This window comes from Pinus tabuliformis, chromosome 8 (assembly GCF_031772625.1).
Source record: "Pinus tabuliformis cultivar Carrire ecotype Pingquan chromosome 8, CPIR1, whole genome shotgun sequence".
Taxonomy (NCBI): Eukaryota; Viridiplantae; Streptophyta; class Pinopsida; order Pinales; family Pinaceae; genus Pinus; species Pinus tabuliformis.
Window position 1 is genome coordinate 189,802,530 of NC_142294.1, and position 5,743 is coordinate 189,808,272.

A 5,743-nucleotide genomic window follows, 5' to 3' on the forward strand; every position below is an offset into this window, starting at 1 on the left:
TTGGAAGAGATACATCGTAGTACTATCAAAGCAGATTGTGGACCATGTTAGAAAATGGATCAAAAAGGTTTTCAAAATGTCTGTTGAAATTTGACATTTAGCATTGTCTTAGAATTTTCTTATCAACTTTCATGGAGGCAAAAAGTGACAGGAGAAACTTGCACAATAATGGTGGCCACTAGAATGAGAAACACAATGAATTAGCAAAATGGAATCTGTTGCTATGATGACAAATGGGAAGATAGTTATTACTCTCAACGTGGTTGTACATGAAAAATAGTTTTTGCCTTTGAGTATAGTTGATATATCATAATGTAGAGGTTGCTTCCCTGTTGCAATAAAACAAATATATATCCATCTCAAGGTGAAATAATAACACCAGTATACCTTCGAATGATATGGGCTATGTGTTATTCTCAATAGCTAGGAAAGTCTATATCAGCCATAGTGCGATGAAGCGATGGGTTTAGGTTTCCATGCCCTTGCTGTCAAATTATATTGATATAACTAATGAAAAAACATATTTTCAATTCCCTGGAAAATATATAATTTTCATTACTTTTCCAGGATAAATCCACGACCATAATTGAGAAATTTAATCAAAAGAAAATAAATATGTAGTTTACTTAAACAAATGTGGCATGAGCAGAAAACATTTGCACCAAATTACAAAATGCGAAAGTCAAAGTTCTGTATAAAAGTTTTAAATTAAAAAATTTCAAACAGTTGCCAGGAAGTTTAATGAATGCAACTGCCCAGCACTCATCCAATGGCCATTCAAGGAGGGTCGAAGCCATCCATCAATATTGTTATAGACATTTTTGTGCCTTACAGCATAGAGCATGAAATGTCAATAATCTGAGGGATCCAAAGTCCCTAAACATGTTGTTCTTACCCTTAGAGGAACAAGGTCAGCAAACCACAACACTGCAAATCAGTTCTCCACTGAAAAACACTCAAAAACAGGTCAATTTTGGATCAAAGCAGCTGCTCCACTAAGCATCTGCGTTGAATGACAAAAGCTCCATGGTGTACCTGCGCTGCATAGCAAGTGCAACAAAGGCTACCTGCGCTGGGCATACTTTGACATGTGGAGGAATCTTTTCTCAATGTGCCAGTGCCCAGGAAGCTTCCAAAATGACACTTGGATCAGAAGATTCGCCTAATGATGAGTAAAGAGGTTCTAAAACTCCAAATGGAAGGTAGAAACTCCGAGTGGACTGAAGGACTGAAGAACAACTGGAGTTGAAGAGGACAACAAGTCACACATCAAGCTGACTTATCTTCACTCCAAAACTCTATATAAGGATCTCATCCCATGGGATCTAAAAGGCCGGAATTTTGTGCAAAGAATTGCTGTTGGTTTACGGTTGTGAGTATTGGGTGATTGCTTGAGGGAGGTGAAGAGGAGATTTCTTTCCGTCGGGAAGGTGATGCTGGATTGGACCTCTCACGGTTGTATCACCGCCTGAACCTTACTTCCTTATATTAATAAAGCATTTGAGGTTCTTCTATTCGCATGTTTTTCAATGGTGTATTGTCTTACTTGCATATTTGATTTATGCTAATCCTTGAATCAATTATGAATACATGCTTCTTGTAGTTTCCTTTTCTTGTCTTGTTCGCAGGATCTCGTGTAGCTGGGCCCGTGAGAAGACTTGGAGCTGGGAGCGAGCGGCAAATAGAGGAGATTGGATCGACCATTTGCGCAAGACATCGGTAAGTGGATCTCTTCCTTTCATCTCTTGCATGTCATAAAGAAGTAACTTTAGATAGCTTTGCTTCAGCTGTTGCTAAGGAACTATCACCCTTAGAGTGGGATAGGGTCATTCCGTGTTGGATACTTTTCCCCACAACAGACTGGCGACTCCGCTGGGGAACGTGTCTTGTTGGTAGCTTGTGTTTCTTGCTATTCATTTCCTAAACAAAGGGAGTACCGAATCGAACTGCATTCGAATCCTTCGAATGAAAAGTAGAGGGCAACTACTCTAGCTCAGTGCTGGGCATGTTTATGATTTGAAGAGCTGATCCACAAGGACTCTTTTTAGCTCTTTGTGATAGTGTTCATCTTCCTTTAATCATCCTCTAGTGTATACTTGACTGATAGCCTCTGATTTGGCCAAAAACCATTGATTTTTGAGCAAACTGTGACCCAGAATCTGAGAGAGACGAGAGTTGTCTCTTCAGTGCAGCTGCAGCAAAGGCTACCTGCGCTGCAACGCAGGTCCCGAAGGGGCTACCTGCGCTGCATGTCAGATTGACAGTGCAGCACCTGCGCTGATCCAGTTTTGCCTTGTGCAACTGGGATTCCCCACTGTCTGTTGCCCAGTTTTCTATATTGTTTTTGCAGCCTGTTGTCAACCTGTATACCCAGCTGAAACTACCTTTCTTTGCCTTCATTCCGCCTCAGTTGTATGAAGAAACCGTGATTGTTCTTATTGTATTTCTTGCTTTCATTCACAGTTTCCCGTAGCGAAAGTGGACTAGTCTTGCTATGACCTCTTGGATCTAGACCTGTGATAAGGTGTCGTTGTGATTCTAAAAGCTAGTTTATTGCTGTTCATAGCTGCTTGAACATTTGCTTTCGTTATATGGTTCAAATTTCAGTATTTCTTGTGTTGAAACGAGTGAATCTTAAGGTGTTCTTTTGATTATTGGACAAAAACTTGTTTGCTTTCGCTTGAAATTGAATTCGAAATTATACAACAGCTTTCTTTTTGTAATACATCAACATTAAGGAAGAAGAAAAGAAATACTTGCATTGTGCATGTGCATTTTGACAGTTTGCATGTCGATTTAGGAAAGTGCATCAGTGTGTGCTCTATGATCTGTTTGAAAAGATGATGTCTTTCTTTTCCTTCAGTAGTTAAGATTTTCATAAGTTGAAAGAATTGAAAAAGCTTGCTTATCATTCTTAGACTGCATTTAGGAGTTGTATCATACATCACGTGGTGATCCATAAAGGCAAACTGCTAAGCAAGATCAACCTAAAACGAACTGAATTTACCTAACAACGCTTTGAAACATAACGAAACATAGTAGAGGTCTAGGTAGAGACGTGAACCGGCGTCGTTAAACATAGTGACTGTCGATCTCTACGAAGGTGGGTGATTCCTTCTGAGGGACGATAGCACTAATACGGACTTGTGCCCCCGCGTACCGTCGCGTATATTGGGGGACCCCTATAGGAACAAAGCCTTTAACCATAGGAAGCCGTGTTGGCCGCCCTACTGATCGCGATGCAGTGAACACAGCATTCACGAAGATCGACCACTCGTACCGTAAAACGTATTCTGTGGTTTCGCGAAAGGTTTGGCACACCCTCTGCCTAGAACTCCAGAGTAGTTTCTTTTGGCCTTTTTCAAACTCTATAACTGAAAAAATCCATCCGAGCATTTGTCACTTCGGGCTCGTTAATACATCGAAGGAGACTAGAGTCATCTTTAGCTTTTTCTCGACTCTTAAAAAGTGAAAAAGTAAGTTGTGTCTAAAGTGTCGTCATATAAAATTCATTCTAAACGGAACATAATCACCCCTTATTCCTACGTTGATCTTTAGGTTGAGAACATGGAACACACACCCCAAGGGATTCCACGTGATGGGACCCCTAGCCCTTTCTCCTCTTGGGGAGAAGTTGGTGCACCCCACATGGCCACATTGTCGCTTCCAGGACTGACAATTGGCCTGCCAGTTTGGCTATTCTCAACCACTATAGTTCAGACCACCACGGTTCCTGAACAGTCGAGTCAACAGTTAGACTAGTCTAGAGCTACCCTCCAGCCTTCCACTTCTTATAAGTCTTCCTCCGATCCTTCTTCTTCGAAAGGTCAAGCCGCCGAAAGCGGAGCTCCCATAGAAAAGAAGAAGGAAAAGAAGAAGAAAGAAAAGAAGCAGAAGGAGCCAAAGGCGCCTGGGGGCAAGCAAAAGGCGTCTAACAAAAATCCACACACGGCACGGACCGGGCCCAAATCACCATGTGTCATATGTAGGGGGGACCACCTCCACCGTGATTGTCCCAGTATTCCGCGGATACTAAGGGACTGGTCCCCTCATTTGCACAGTTCGGAAGCGTCAACCTCTGACAACCAGGTTGAATGCTTACCATCGACCAACGAAAGTGAAGGTCCTAGACGACGAAGGGGAATGAGATTCCCCTGCGAACTGTGTGAAGGCAACCACACCCTCCGCCATTGTCCCTTTTTAGATGAAGCCAAGAGAGTTTTGGAAGATCAACCGGTTGCACCGTTGCTACTTCCTCCTGGATACCAATAACTCGCGCCAAGTCCTTCGTTGGTTGAAAATACAGCTGCCCCGCTCATAGGGCCAGCTGAAGTGTCAGTCACTGAAGGTGAACCTACTGAATCCGGACCGGACAAAAGTCCAAAGGTCGAAACGGCAGTTGACCCGATTCTCCTTTCAGAAGTTTCATCTTCAAATACCACAGTCACTGAGGATTCATCTTCAGCTGACACCCATACCGAAGAGAGTAAGGATGACACCGTCCAGATTCTTTTCATCAACACCGATTCTGATGAACATCAGGGCAATGTGCCCACTCCTTTATCGCAGGAAGGAGCATCGTCAGGATCATACCCAGCCGTATATTCGGTCCCACCACCAAGCAACCTGGTTGTGTCCTTTGATTGGAACCAACTAGGCAAACCCCGGTTACCAGCCAGTATACCATTTAGAATTATAGTCCAAATATACAAAATGGTGATGGCTGGGACTATCATTGATGAAGGGGCATCTGTGAGTATCCTGTCCTCTATTGCTTGGAAAGCACTGGGTTGCCCAGCGCTTTTGCCTGAGATAAGGAATCTCTCGGGTTTTGACAAAGGAACCAGTCGACCATTAGGGATTCTACCTAATGTGCCTATTACATTGAAAGGGAAGGTTGTCAAGATGAATTTGATGGTCGTCCAAGGACCCTTGGATTATAACCTACTCCTTGGACGAGACTACATATATTGCATGGAAGCAATAGTCTCCTCACTCTTTCGAATAATGTGTTTTCCATACGAAGGAAGAATGGTCAAGCTCGTAGACCAACTTTCATTTCCGGGATCCCGCAACGCAAATAGTCACATACCTATCCTGAATGGTCTATTTGATCAAGAAAGGTCTCTACCTCTGGTTCTTCTTCCTGATGAATGCGAGTGATTCGAGAAAGTAGGGTCGGAACCCAGGGGGCATGCATCCTGGTCTGCTGGGGTCAGAAAAAACCTTGGGTGTGAAGTAGAATTTCCGCGGGAGAATATGACCAGTCTGTACCCCGTCCCCTCCTTCATCTTCGTAAAACAGAAGAGCCGGTAAGAGCTCTCATGCAGAGGAAGGGGCAGTTAGGAATGGGGTTGTTCTGGAAAAAGATTCTTTTGTTAAAGTTAAGTGTGTGGCGGAAGCGCCGTCATTCGCCTTTGTCTAAATAAGTAGGCTCTGCCAAAGAAGGGGATCCGTTTGCGGCAGCAAGTAGTAACCATCTTTGGGTAAAAGGCAAGCCTCACCCATTAAAACAAATGTTTTAAAGGATAAGTAGGGGCAGCCTCTAAAGAAAGAGATTCTATTGCTGCAACAAATTGTAACCAGCTTTGTGTAACCTAATGATAGACATCGCCGAAGAAAGTTTCTGTTTGAAAGGATTAGCAGAACGATCTTTGGATAACCTGAAAGAGGTAAGCCTCACCCATTGAAAACAAGGGTTTTCGACGGACAAGTAGGGGCGACCTTGAAATTAGACTTACAC